This window comes from Hakea prostrata, chromosome 7 (genome assembly GCF_041222555.1).
Source record: "Hakea prostrata isolate BN-2017 chromosome 7, UWA_Hpros_2, whole genome shotgun sequence".
Lineage (NCBI taxonomy): Eukaryota > Viridiplantae > Streptophyta > Magnoliopsida > Proteales > Proteaceae > Hakea > Hakea prostrata.
This window is the reverse complement of record NC_142606.1, coordinates 55,409,426-55,424,278: the sequence shown is the minus strand read 5'-3', so window position 1 is coordinate 55,424,278 and position 14,853 is coordinate 55,409,426. Positions and strand designations below refer to the sequence as shown.

At 38.7% G+C, this 14,853-nt stretch overlaps 1 long non-coding RNA gene across 1 annotated transcript; it reads right to left on the bottom strand.

Moving 5' to 3' along the window:
• Positions 1–9,082: 9,082 nt before the first annotated feature.
• LOC149011419 (uncharacterized) lies at positions 9,083–13,058 on the bottom strand. The gene is made up of 3 exons (XR_016174278.1): positions 12,549–13,058; positions 12,339–12,407; positions 9,083–9,713 (listed from the first exon to the last, which is right to left on the bottom strand). It is a non-coding gene; the product is annotated as an uncharacterized LOC149011419 (long non-coding RNA).
• Positions 13,059–14,853: the final 1,795 nt, after the last annotated feature.

Here is a 14,853-nt window from a genome sequence, read left to right as displayed (position 1 = left end):
TGATGGGCTAGAGATGTGTGACTATGGGCCAACTCCGAAATATTGAAGAGATAAAGAAGGCAAATTTGATCTACGGCTGAGATTTTAAATCAAATCTACAGAGATATTATTTAGAGAGTCCAAATGGAAAAGAGTCCTTTCATACCTCAATATCTTATCTCATATCTTGGATTTAATTAAAGAAAGAAAAAGAGGAAAAAGAATTATATTTAGAAAGAAAAGAGGAAAAATCCGTTTTGAATGCCTCGTCCAGTTTTGATCAAACCCTTCATCGACGGTCATCCGATGTCCGATCATGCTGATTTTGGAGGAGAGCTTCACGACTACCTAAACCTCAAATCCACGGTAGAATTATCATCTGTCTCTGTCGGCCGATTAGTCGTCAAAACCCTAATTGGCGGGGATAGAAACCCTGAGTTTTATTCAAATTCAGCCGTGCTTCGTATCTCATGTAAACTCTATAAAAGGAGAGCATACTCCATCAAAGGAGAACATGTTCTAGAGCTTAGTAGAAGCATTCTTTCTTCTCTCTTCAGTTTATTTAGGTTTTCTCTAGTTTTCTTTGCTTGCATTAGTGAGATTTAAATTTCTAGATTCAATGTTTAGGTTTAATCTTTTTATGTAATGCAATTCAAGTTCAAGCTTCAAGTTCAAGTTTCAATTTTTTTAGATTCGTTTTTCTCTGAGTCTAGCAATTGCAGATTTAGATCATTCTAGATCTCGATCTGGTTGTTAGGGTTGGTTGAGATTCGAATCGTTTGTTCAATTCGCAAGTAAGTAACCTTCTTTATTAATCTTCTCTCCTCCCTCCATTCCCGCTTCTATCTATCCCTCCATATTCTTAATTTAGGATTTACTTTCAACATTATTTATTGTTCTCCCTTCCCCTGGATCCTTGATCAGAGATGCCTACAGTCGTGCCTTTCTTTGGTTAAGGCTTCATTTTCCTTTTATTGCTTTGTTATTTACTTTCTACCTATTCATTCATCATCTCGGACCACATAACCGGAGCAAGCCTACAGTCGTGCCTCTGGCTTCGGTGACGGGTGGTGTTGCATCTGCATTTTAGCTATGAACTAAATTTTACTAACTGCTTTAACATACTAACTGGTTTTATTTTATTTTTCCTTTTTATTTTTATTGTTCGCATTTTTTTCCAATCTTCTATTTATGCATTGATTGTGTTAATTTATTTTTCGTTTCAATTTGATTGCATTAGACGTATAGATTAGGATCACTTAGTTTAGTTAATTAGTTAACAAAAATTGAACCATTCAACTCTCGCATTACTATTAAGAAGTTGAATTATAAGTGGCATATCTCCTTGAGATCGACCCGTTAGCTACACGATACCATGCGCTTGCGGTTACTTTTAAATTTCACAAACAGTGCCAAAGCCCAAAGCATTCGAGGGGAACAAGAAATGCTCGAGAGGTTGACAACTTCCTATGGCAAATGGAGTGGTATTTCGAGGCTATGTCAATGGAGGACGAGTCTACCAAGATCAAGACCGTGCAACTCTACCTCACCAAAATGGCAGCTCTATGGTGGAGACGAAGGTACAATGATATGGAAAGAGGTACGTGCTCCATAGACACATGGGAAGACTTCAAGAAGGAGCTTAAGAAGCAATTTTACTCGGAGAATGCTGCATTTTTGGCCCGAAAGACCATCAAAAGACTAAAGCACATGGGGTCGATTCGGGACTACGTGAAGGAGTTCTCGACGCTCATGTTGGAGGTCCCAAGTATGACTGAAGAGGAACTTCTCTTCGACTTCATGGATGGGCTCCAAAATTGGGCCTCGCAAGAGCTACAACGTCGAGGCGTATAAGATCTTGCTACGGCTATAACGGCGGCGGAGTCCTTGATAGAGTTTAGAAGGGACGAGTCTAAGGCCAAGAAGAGCAATAGTCAAAAAGGTGGGGGAGAGAAGGGGTCGAAGACCGATCACACAAGGGAAGGCACAAACAAGTTTTATTCGAAAAAGGAGGGTGGCAAGCAAGAAAAGAAGAAGAAATTCCAGCCCAAAGACAAGTGCTTCCTTTGTGATGGACCACATTGGGCTAAGGATTGCCCAAAACGAAAGGCCCTAAGTGCACTCCTCGAAGACACGGACGAAGAGGAGGTGCACATGGGATCATTGCAGCGGCTTGGTGTTATCCAGGCCAAGGAAGACAAAGCCCCTACATCAACAAAGGGGTTGATGTACGTAGAGGTGCATATCAACGGCAAAATGGCAAGGGCCATGGTTGATATGGGGGCAACACACAACTTTGTCTCAACGAAAGAGGCAAAGCGTTTGGGGCTCTAAATGAGCAAGGAAAGAGGGAGCCTTAAGGCCGTCAACTCGAAGGCACGCCCTATTGAGGGAGTTGCCAAGGGAGTTGAGATGACAATAGGGGCTTGGAAAAGCACCGTGGACTTGTCGGTCATGACATTGGACGACTTCAACTTGGTGCTTGGCATGGAATTCTTGACACGGGTCAACGTCGTACCCATGCCATTCTTAAACAAGGTGTGCATTATGGAGGAAGGAGCACCTTGTATGGTCCCGACGATACAAGTGACTATGGAGGGGCCGAAGCTTCTTTTGGCCATGCAATTGGAGAAGGGAGTCGAAGAGGGGCAAGTCACACATTTGACAGCATTCTTAGAAGACAAGGAGGATGTCCCCAAGGCGGCCAGACAGAAGGAGGTCAAGAGAACTCTAGAGTTCAAGGATGTGATGCCCCCGGAGTTGCCCAAAAGCCTACAACTAAGGTGAAAAAGGTTGGACGTGGCTAAGTCATACTTAGACAAAGCCACCAAGAAGATGAAGAAGTGGGCCGACAAGGATAGACAACCCGCAACCAAAAAAGGGGACGTAGTCATAGTAAAGTTACTACCTGAAAAAATTCAAGTCTTTGCGAAACGTGCATAAAGAACTGATCCGTTGGTATGAAGGCCCGTTCAAAGTCGTGAAGGAGGTGGGTAAGGTTTTTTACCGACTAGACCTCCCACCAAAGCTCAAGATCCATCCTGTCTTCCATGCAAGCATGTTAAAGCCTTACCAAGGAGATGCGGATGATCCTAGTTGTGGGACTTCTACAAGGGCACCTACGAGCATAATGACATCCTATGACAAGGAGGCAGAACATATAATGGCGGATCGCGTAATGCGCAAACGTGAAGTGCCTCCGAGTCGAGAGTATTTGGTGAAGTGGAAAGGATTGCCCAAGAGTGAAGCAAGTTGAGAGCCAGAAAACGCATTGTGGCAGTTTCAATAACATATAAGGAGGTTCCACGATGAAATCACGACGAGGACGTCAATGGAATAGGAGGGGGAGAATGCCACGGCCCAATTTGTTATGGGCCCAATGATATAATATTAATGGGCCATACATGGTCTAACCCAACTTAGCTAAAGTTACTAATGGGCTACACTTAGCCCAAATTCTAGAAAGGAGGGAGATTCTAGAGGAATCTACATCTAGAAAGTATCTTGTCTCTAGAAATATCCATAGAAATATCTAGACCCACTAGAATGTTCTTAACCATTAGATTATAGACACTTGTACAAAATCATAACCATTCATTGTATCCTACCTCACCTATAAATAGGGGAGGGACTCATTTGTACAAGGCATCAAGTAAATGATTAATACAAGTTCTCTCAAGGTTCTCTTTGAGCTTTAAGCTTTCTTCTACTCTCTCTAGCTGGGTTTTAGGCTGACTTAGTACAAATAAGTGCTAAGTGCCAGCACGGTTAGTTTAGTTAATAACTAAGGCCGTGACAAGATGCTCTAGCTAAAGAAAGTGCTCTCTCCAAAGATGCCTTCCTCACTATCACTTCCCCAACCCCACATCTTTGTTGGTTTCTTTTGTTTGATTTACTAGGTTTAGGCTGTAAGAGAGGTTTCACCTTATAATAAATAAATTTCTTTCTTACCAAAAAAAAAAAAAAAAAAAAAAAGAAAAGAGTGAAAGAGAGCTTAAAAATAGGGTTTTAAAGAGTAAAATCCGATTCTGCCCCGAACTGGGCTGGGGGCGGTCGACCAGCCGTTCAACCGGCCCAATCGTCAGGCCCTCAACCGGCCCAATCGATAGGCCTTGGTTGAGGGGTCAAACAAAGTCCAAAATGGGAGATCTTTGACTTGCTAGAAAGGTCTTTCAAAGATTTAATCATGGGTGAAATTACCTCGTATTTGGATTTTCCATCATCATTTTACGGATGTGCCAATATTGCATTTTAAAACCTTCATGACTAAACTTCTCTCTCCTCTTAAGTTCTATAAGAGGTGTCAAGTCATCACTAGGATCATCCATTTGCATTGGGTCCACTCCCGAACCTTTGGGCTCGACTTGGATGGCCCACAATTGTCGTCGACTCGAGGCCCGGGTTCGCGGTCCTGAAAACATGCATGGGTTAACGGGTTAGAAATCTGGGGGATTTCACAACCCCCTCAGGTGATCTAGATGTCTACCTAGGCACCCTTTGATTAGTGATTAACTCGAGAAATCAGTGAAACACAATTCATGACATATTGCTAGGCTAGAGAGCCAAGTTGCTTAGCTCAACAAAGAATGTTGTATTGATTCAAGCTTCATGATTCTTAATGTCTTACTATTTCATGTCATGCTTTAAGTTCCAGTAATTGACACTTGCAGTGCTAGAGAAAGCTAATAGAGATGTCTTTTGGTCAAATGGAGATAGCTCCTTAGTTCACATCATCAATTAGCAACAAATTTGTAGATCTAAAAGATTTGGTGGGCCTAACATTAAATCCATGGAAAGATGAATCTCACTCTTCTGGCTCAGAAGGCATGGGAATTGATTCATCCAAATGATTCTCTACGGAGAAGATAATGAAGGTTAAGTACTTTAGACATACTAATTTTCTAAGTGCCACAAGAAAGTTTGACTCCTATGGGGTTGGAAACCAATCGTGCTTGCTTGTGATTGGATGAAACAGGGGCTCTTGCATATTGTCGGCAATGGTGACCTCATTCATCCTTAGAATGATAACTGGATACCTGATCAGCCAAGGTACCAAGCCTCCCTTCTATTATAGGAAAATTCCTCTTCTTCGGTCTCTTATCTAATAGATAAACCCACTCATTCATGGAATGAACAGTTGCTAAACTTGTGGTGGCCATCGGAGGTGGTTCAAAGAATCTTGAGAATTCCAATACCCTAATGTGAAAAAGAATACTCAATCATCCAATCCCCAACATCATCGGGTATTTTCTCTATGTCCTCACCTTACAGATTGCGATATAAAAGAATCAACAAATTGAAGCAGGCCTGCTTGAAACTTTGGCATCCAACTAGTCCTGAAGGTTAATATCAACTCCAACTCTTCTTAAGAATGAATGTTGCAACATCCTTGTGAACTACTCATTGTGTGGCTCACAGATCAATAATACTAATCATATATTCTTACACTATATGTTTAGCAAGTGGGTTTGAAATCTTTTTAATCCTTCTCTGTTGAATTTCACTTCCCAAATTCATACACAAGTGAGAACAACCATTAGCTCGAAGAAATAGAGAGAAGAAAGCTTTTGATGAAAATAAATCAAAGAATATATGGAAGAAAATGTTAGCCAAAATTGATAATATAATAAAGGGAACAAATAATTAAGAGAAGATCCGGAAAGACAGAACTTGAACCGAAAAAGAAGAGTAAAGGAAAATCGTCGAGGCGCGTCAGACGCTTTCCTTAAAATAGATTCGTCCCCTCCACAGTGTGCTTGAGGATTCAACAGACGTTTGTCTCCCAGGATACAACGATGAACAACGATGCACTTAGCACAAAGTATATCGCAACTACAAACTTGACATGTGCCTTCCTTCTATCACCACACGATTCAAATATGAAACCAAACTCGAAGCCAAACTCAAACCATTGACAACACTCACAAATCGTTTTTAAGAAGACCCTTAAAACACACTTAGCATTCTTCTTAAATCATAAAAGAAAACACAACACAAAACAACCATCTTCACCAAGGAGGGATCCCTATTTATAGATGAGATCAATGTCTCTTTAACTAGCTTGAAAGATGAAAAGCCATAGTCATTATTCCCCAAACTTAATGAATTAAGTTATGGAAATGAAAAGCTTTATTAATAACCAAGCTAGAAACGAGAAGTTTCTTGGAAATCAAGAGTCCCCAAAACCCTCCATAATTATCTTAGGGAAATGAGAAGTTTGTTGTTAGGAAATAGAATGTCCCATAACCTCCATTCATGAATTCTCCTTGGGAGATGAAACACCCAATAGTCCATAGGTATTCCCATAACCCTTCATTCATGACTTCTCTTAGTGCAATGAATCACCAAATAGTCCATTGGTATTCCATGCACATATTTCCACAAATTCATTTATTTCCACAAACTCTCCAAATGAATGATTTTCATTCATATTCACTCATGCTCAAAGAGCATATTCCAACAGAAAATAACACAATATATCACATGGTTCATCTTAATCCTCTCCTACAAGGTCGTTGAAATTTAATTTTTGTGGTTCTTTAATCTCCTCACTCTCAAGGATATTATGCAGGACTAGGCGGGTTTGAGAGATTCACAAGGCAGGCTTCTATGAACCATGCGATGCCCGAGTACCTCTAATAGCAGAAGCATTAATAGCTGTCTATAAAACCCTTCAATGGATTAAAGATCTTAATAATAAGGAAGTTGTAGACCTCCTTAAACAGAGAGAGATAGACATCCCTGCTAGATGCTATAGATCATCATTGATGATGCTCGCGTTCTGGCAGATTTAGTACCAGTTATTCAAGTTCAACATACCTTTAGGGAAGGCAACAACACTGCAGATCACCTGGCCACTGTAGCAGCAACCATTTGGACTTCTTTTGTTCTACTCAGAAACCGCACTCCCACACCCAGAAAAAGAAGAAAAGAAAAAAAAAAAAATAGAGAATTTGTTGGCCTTTGTTATTTGATGACTTAGGATGTAATGTTAAAGTGAAGAGAAATGAAAAATTTTAAACTAGGAGTAAAACAAGGTCAAGTAGGGTGGGTTTTTTTCCGAACTCTAACTCAACCCTGGCTCCCTTTAACTCAACCCTGGCCAGCCCAGTTAGGCTCAACCCAGCCTAGGCTTTGCCTTAATTGACTTCGATTGTATTGGGTAGAGCCTGATTGGCCTATGTTTTTGTGCATTTGAAAATATAAAATGGTAAATAAAAAACTCTAGCTAATGCATTACAAATAGATCAAGATATTTGAATTTTTTATTAATAATTTTTTTAAAGTAAAAAAAAAGTTAGATCTAACAATATATGAAAATGAATAACCTAGAAGGTGTTATAAATATTTTCAATGACCAAAATATTATAAATAATATCGATTATAGATGTTCATCACCTACAAAGAGATGATACCAAAATGTATAATTTCTAACTGATGAAGATCTCAACCAACTTAGCGTTTAATCTTGGTGATTCACATTTCCATTCTACACACCTTCTATCATGGACAAAAAATCAATCCTTTCATACAAAGGGCATCCTATTGTATCAATAATCAATTTGAATATCATATATTGTATTTTCTTATAGAATATGATATTTTTATATCAAAGAATACACTGTAATATCTTTGCTTCTACTATAAATAAAGAATGCACACAACATAGTATGATGGAGATTTTTTTTTTTTGGATCTAAGGTTCATTCGGGTCAGCTTACGCACACCACGACTACATCCTTAAAGGAGCTTTTATATAATTAATATAGAAGTCTAACCTCTTATATGGAAGCATTGGTCTTTTGCTAACTGAACCACTATGATGGAGATATTACTTTCATCTTGTCCTAATTTTCTTTCTTGGCGTTACTATATCTCTTATAATTATCCTTTCGTTTTCGAACATGTTATTAACACGAATAGTTTCTATGATATTCAACTTAAGGTTTGGAGATCTACCAATTAAGAAAATAGATTCTTGTCTAAAATATATGATTCTTTATCAATTTTTAGTTCATCCTTTTCTATAAATTCTTTATTTTTGTCCTTTTTTAATCTGAAAATTTCTTTGTGCTCTTGAAGTGGTATTGGATATTTACAATCCTTTCTAATTAATTTAAAGATTTTTTGTATAGTATTATAGAAAATGTTGAAAGTGCAAGTTCCATGTCTTGGAAATGAGTGGAAGTAATTATTTGTCCTAGTGCCTTGACATGAAAGTATATGACACCTATACTAAGTTTGCAGACTCAACATTTATCCATTCGAGACCCTTAGTCCTTGTGTAAAAGGTTGAAAGACAGGTATAATACCAAGACTGTTAAACTTTCTCAAGTATAATATGATTGGCAATATCTCAGGCTCCAAGATTTTAAATCAGTTCTTGATTATAATTCTGTTTTGTTTAATATTGTTTCTAGGCTTGAGTTATGTGGTATCAAGCTCACTGATGTGGAATTGTTAGAGAAAACTTTCTCCACCTTTTATCCTTCTCATATAGTACTGCAACAACAATACAAACAGTCTCAATTTGCCATACATACATTGAAATAATTTATGTGCTTTAACAGCTAAGAAAACCAATGAACTATTGCTAAAAATTCATGAACTTAGACATGTTCACTACAACAGAAAAGGGCTACCGTGGCAAATACATTTACCCGACGGCAACTTTCCATCGGTTGGAAAGCCGTCGTAAGCATTTACGACGGAAATTTGTGGGGGTCGGTTTTGTTAGTTTTTGCCACGGTAATTAGTTACCGTGGCAAATAGTCAAGTATATGCGACGGTATTTACTTACAATGGCAACTAGTTCAACATACACTTCGGTATTAAATTACCGTATCAAATATCCTTTGCTTTTTTTTGTTACGGAAATTTACTACCGTCGCAAATACTCTCTCTCTTCTTTTTTCTTTTTTATTTTATTTATTATTTTATAGTATTCTCATTTTCACATCCCCCTCTCTCCCTACTCTATACCTAGTAAGATGAATATATTAGTAATTTGATTTGAACAAACTTATAACTGGAATTATCTTTCTCTTAAAAAAAAAGGGGAAAAAAAGAAAAAAGAAGAAACTGTACTAAGAAGAGTAACCAAATATCAGGATGTAAAAGGAATGATGAGAATTAATGCAATTTTGTATAAAGAATATTACATCATTGAATCCTCTGGGCTGTGGCAGAATATTCAAACCAGTGGCACCATAAAAAACTAAAAGGATATGTGGCAATATAGTGAATCCAAGACTAACAGTAACTTCCCAAGAGCAATGTTTAAACTCTAAAAAGCACATTGTGATAACATGAAACAAGAAAAATTTAGAGCTACAAAACATCTTAAAGCACCCTGAGAGAATCAGCGTTATACTTGAGCAGTTGAGCTACACAGCCTACCCAATTCTGTAATCCTCACGAACTTCAAGAACAGCAAGCAGATGTACATATGTGTTAACATCATTCTGTAATTGACCCTGTGCAATCTGCAGTTTAGCTTTGGTCCGTAGTAAATCTCCTTTATCCAACTCTCCAGTTTCATTCAAACCAGTATCTATGGCCGCTTCATCATCCGTGTATCTCTTTTGAACAGAGAATAGTCGAGTCAATAAGATCCATCCTTTGATGTTAGAATTAGCTTCCAAATCCAGAAACTGCATTGCATAGAGAACAACAGTATAGACCCTAATCTGCTCTGAGGTGAAAACTAACTTTGAGATCTCTCTCTAGATCTGCTGTTGAGAAGAGATATATACAAAGGTAAGAAGAATCTGAATTGGTTACTTACAAGTATATTAGAGTGAAGAAGAACTGAAGCTTATGAGGCATATATAAAAGAGTGTAGAATTCCTTTATGCATTGTATATTTGTATTTGTTTCAATAGAAGTGTGCTTGTATTGAACTTTTGTGTAGACAATTTGCACTCTATGTAAGAAACATGATAGTTGAGTTGCCCATGTACCCAAACACTAACTCAACTATCTGAAAATTCAAATTTCCTTTCAATGAATCTACTCCTATACAAAGGTTCTTTCAGAATGGAATCACAAAAGATTGATCTCTCACATCAAAGAGAGCATAGCTTTTCCTTTCAAGATTCATTTCTCATTTTATCTGGAGATAATTTTGATGTATCATAGAACCCACTCCTTTCTGAGGTTCTGCTTTATCAAAAACTACCACCCCAATGCAATGCAATGCAATTAAAGTTGCCTGCTCCATGGCCTCTGTTAAAATAAATAAAGTATTTTACAACTACTTAACCATTACAGTAACATTGCAAGTACACTCCAGTCCCAGATTTCTTTGCCAAGAAATTTGCAATTACAGTACAGCCTCAAATGAATGGTACCAATACCAACCTTAGCAACAACTAAATAAATTTTAAACCCAACCCAGAATTGAAATCAATATAACAGACAGAACAGTTAGGCTTTTAACCACCATATAGAATTCAGATATGTTAGGTTGGATTTGAAATTTCACAAATTTTCAGTCGTTTATTATAATCTTCGTTTGGTGTGAGATTTTTATCCTAGTGCAGTGGTGCTGATACCTCACATTAATACTTTCTGTCCATGTCCATGTGACATTAATTGCTACTAGGCTCTGTTCAAAACAAATTTGCCACCACCCTCTAACTCCAGTGGTCATTGAAGAAGTTTAAGATTGATGAACTACTAGAGAAGAGACATCCAATCAATGAAATAGAAGAAGCAGTTGAGCACAAATTTTACATCAACTCATACAACTGATCAGCTTATATTACTCTATTTCCCAAAAGGAAACAAAAAATAAAGAATGATTAATGACTACCTTAGTCTTTATGCTAGTGAAGGTCACCAATCAATCTTATTGTTTGAAATAGAAGTATGAAATACCTGATTGAGCAACCACAAAACCAGTGGCCTCACACTCACACAAACACTTCAACAGAGGAACACACATAAACGGATTTTGCTTGGGAGCGGTGCCTACGTGGCACTGCTCCAAGCAGCGCCTACGTGGCACTGCTCCAAGCAGCGAACGGTTAGATTAAAGGATTCTTTGAATAGCTTAATCCTGGTCGTTAAATATCCCACATGCAAAATCCATCCACTTAAGTGAATTTACACCTAGTTTTACAGGCTAACCCAAACATATGAACCGAACCGAATCGATTTTCTTTTTTATTCCGGTCCCTGTCGTCTTTGTTAACCTTCACTGCCGGCTTGATTTCCTTGACATCCTCCAGAGTTGCCGATGATCTACCATTGCCTGGTGGCAGCTCAGCAGCCCTTAGGAGCTCAAACTTTTCCTCAAAAAAATTAATCTCATGCAGCAAATCTGCAATGAACCTTCATTGCTTGAATCAGTCATAAGTGAATAAAAGGTTGCCTCTGCTTACAGTAAGCTTGTTTCATAACCATAAATTAAAATATGAAGAAACAAATAAATAAGAATGGGTTTGTCGTTCAAAAACTAAAAGATATTTATGCCGCAATGATGATTTATGCAAATACAGTGACAATTCAAGAAAGTTACTTTCTGTAATGCCTCTAAACGATTCCTTAAAAGTTAATAGAACGATCAATTCCAATCAAATATCTCAAACCATAAGTAACGGCGATAATGCAAGTGATGAATTTAAGTCCGCTCCTCTTCGGATTTGACCTCTTTTTTCCATTTCCGCATACAGATCTCAGAAGGGAAACCCAGGTATCCAACACACATAACTTACAGGAGAACAAATGAGAAAGAAACAAAACAGCAGAATGGAAGAAAAGAGAAAGAAGAATTTATGTACCGTGAAAACACGCTCATCAAATCGACCAGGAGAGATCTGGAGGGTATTGTAAGTTGCATCGTTGAAAGCCCAATTCCACAAATAGTAAGACCCATCTTGGCACCCAGCTGAATCACTTACCTAAACTTAAAATACTTCTCTGGTAGCCCTCACCACCATGTGAACAATGATACAAGAACTTTAAGCGCTGCAGAGCCGGCACTAATAGCATCATCGCCGGAGGATGTCAACCAAATCACGCCAGTGGTGATTACCGAAAACGAAAGGGATTGGGATGAAAAGGGAAATCGATTCGGTTCATATGTTTGGGTTAACCAGTTGTAAATTCACTTAAGTGAATGAATTTTGCATGTGAAATATTTAACGATCAGGATTGAGCTATTCAAAGAATGTTTTAATCTAACCGTTCGCTGCTTGGAGCAGTGCCACATAGGCACTGCTCCCAAGCAAAATCCAGAATGGAGTGGGCAAAGAATTATCATAATCTAATTAAACCAATCTTCTAATCCAAATAGAAATAGTCGTTCAATATGGAAGAAAGACAAATCAGGGAAAAATGAAGTATGAGTCTACCTTATGAGTCCGCACTTTGCAGCAGCAACAGCAGCCTCGAACAGATATAAACCGTGAGAAGAGTGAGATCTGAACAACAAAAAATGAAATTAAGAATGAACTCTCGAGACTACTAGTTTCAGCTCCAAAACAAAAACGGAGGAGATCATAGGAATGGTCGATCAGTAAGGAAGAAAGACAAATCAGGAAAAATGAAGTATCTCCGTCTACCTTCTGAGTTTGCACTTTGCAGCACCAACAGAAGCTGAATCACATTCACAAAGCCAGGTCGTTCGCCGCCTCCAGATTTAAAAGACTCCTCAGTCACTTTCCAGTTAATGTCTTGGACCCTTCAAACCAAATCCGCTCGATGGCTGATTCTGCTGCTTCCCAATTCAAGCAAATTCAAATTCAGAGGGACGACACTGTAAGTGTTATAGCATCTCTTTCCTTGTTTTACCACATTTTCGCGTCAATCAAGCTTCGCGCGCTACTTCTCCGCTGGAACCACTAAAACCCTAGAACCACTCTCTTTTAGCTTCTCCTTTCTAATGTGATCTGTAATGCCTGGTTCGTGAACTCCAGAAGCAATTCCTTCTCCACTGAACCACTCTCTTTTAGCTCAATTACAGGACAAATTGTTTAACTGATCCACCGAGAAGGTAGTTAGCTCAAGAATCAGATAAGGGAAGACAAACTCCACTGCTGAGTTGATTCTCAGAGAAGTAGGAAGTAGGGTTTTATCAGTTTCACGCCAGAATAAATTAAGACTAAGTAGAAGGCGCGTAAAATAGACATTGCCTAGCAAAAGATTTGGGGCTTTGTTGGAGAATTAAAAAAATGCTTATAATACGGTAATTTATTCCCGTAGTATATATTGTCCTTTTCGCCACGGTGCCTACCGTAGCGTATAGAGTTGGATTATCATATAAAACAAACTGCTCAAATATACATGATTCAAACTATTGCTACGGTAAGTATCTACCATGGCTTATATTAGTCTAAATGGTAAATATGTAGTATTTTAAGTATTCGGAAAGATGGGAAATTGGAACTGACTATTTGCCACGGCAATAAAATACCGTGGCACATAGTATAAGTGCATTTAGTGAAATTCAATCTATTTTGTCAAATGGTCTATATCGATTTTATGGTCTATATTCGGAACCGATTTTTTTTTTTTTTTTTTTTTTTTTTTTTTTTTTTTGGTTAGCTAAATCTAATTGTACAAACACATATGCATGGTACACAAGGTTGGGCCGGGGCGGCTGCCCGTGTCAGCTGGGGCAGGTTGGGTCAAGCCCAAAATGGACACGTCAAACCCTTAAACAAACATACACCCACATAGGGGCGGTTACACCCACATGGGGCATACAACGCCGCGGGCGGACAAAACTCCTCGGGGGCATGGTGCCGGTCGGAGAGGTTTGAACCTCCCATCCGGCTCGCCGCAGGCGTCTGCGCTCGCCGGGCTTGTCCCGGTGTTGGGTTGTTCGTGTGTGACCAAAGAAATGCTGCAACCAAAGGGTTGTATGTGAGTCGGAAACTACAAAAACAAACAAACCAAGGGGAAACCCTAGTCCGGTTTTGAAGCGCAAAAGAAAAAGAAAAAAAAAAGTGAGTAGTGGAGGTGGGAACCGAAAAAGAGGAACGGGACCGATCGGTGTGCGTCGGCGCGTGGAGAGACAAAGATTACGGAGGGAGAAGCGGGAGAGTGGAGGGTTTTTTTTTTTTTTTTTTCCCCGGAGGAGAAGCGGCGAGAGGGGCAAATGGTCACGGAAATTTAATTGTCACGGAAATTTATTACCGTGGCAAATGGTGTGCATATTCATGTTTAATGAATGCGGATTTACTGAAACTAGTTGCCACGGTAATTTACTGCCGTGGCAAATGGTTTGAGTACAATTTAGCACGGGATTTAGTTAATCTATTGGCCACGGTAGGAAGCAGTTTGAAATCTAAATACTACGGTAATTACCACGGCAGAAAATCCGTGCTAAATATAAGCATCAATGCATAAACATTAACTACATCCAAACTAAATAATATACTGAAAAACAACCGTAATTAATTACCGTAAGTAATTAATTACTGTGGCAAATAGTGTAATTGTTATACACATTTATCACCGGAGATTACAACCGTGCTATATATTGAGTTGTTGCCACGGAATTTTGTTTCCGTGGCATACAATGCCTTAAATACTATGGTCATTTTGTGTGTGGCAATTTAGATGTCCTTTTGCCACGGTAATTGTTTTCCGTGGCAAAAGGTCCGTGGCAATTGCCACTTTTTCTTGTAGTGTCGTTGGTTCAAAAGCATTGCCTGAAGTACATGCTAACTCTGTGAAAAATTCTGGTCATTTTAAGGGTTATGAGTACAGGCAATGATATAATTCTCTAAGGGGTGCCAAGAAATTTAATTGCCTTATAAAATCTAACCTTGGTGCAAAGTATGGTAAAGGAAAAAAGCCAATGAAGGTGGCTAATGAAAATATTTTCTAGTCGAAGAAAGACACCCTAGATGTGGTGTCCCA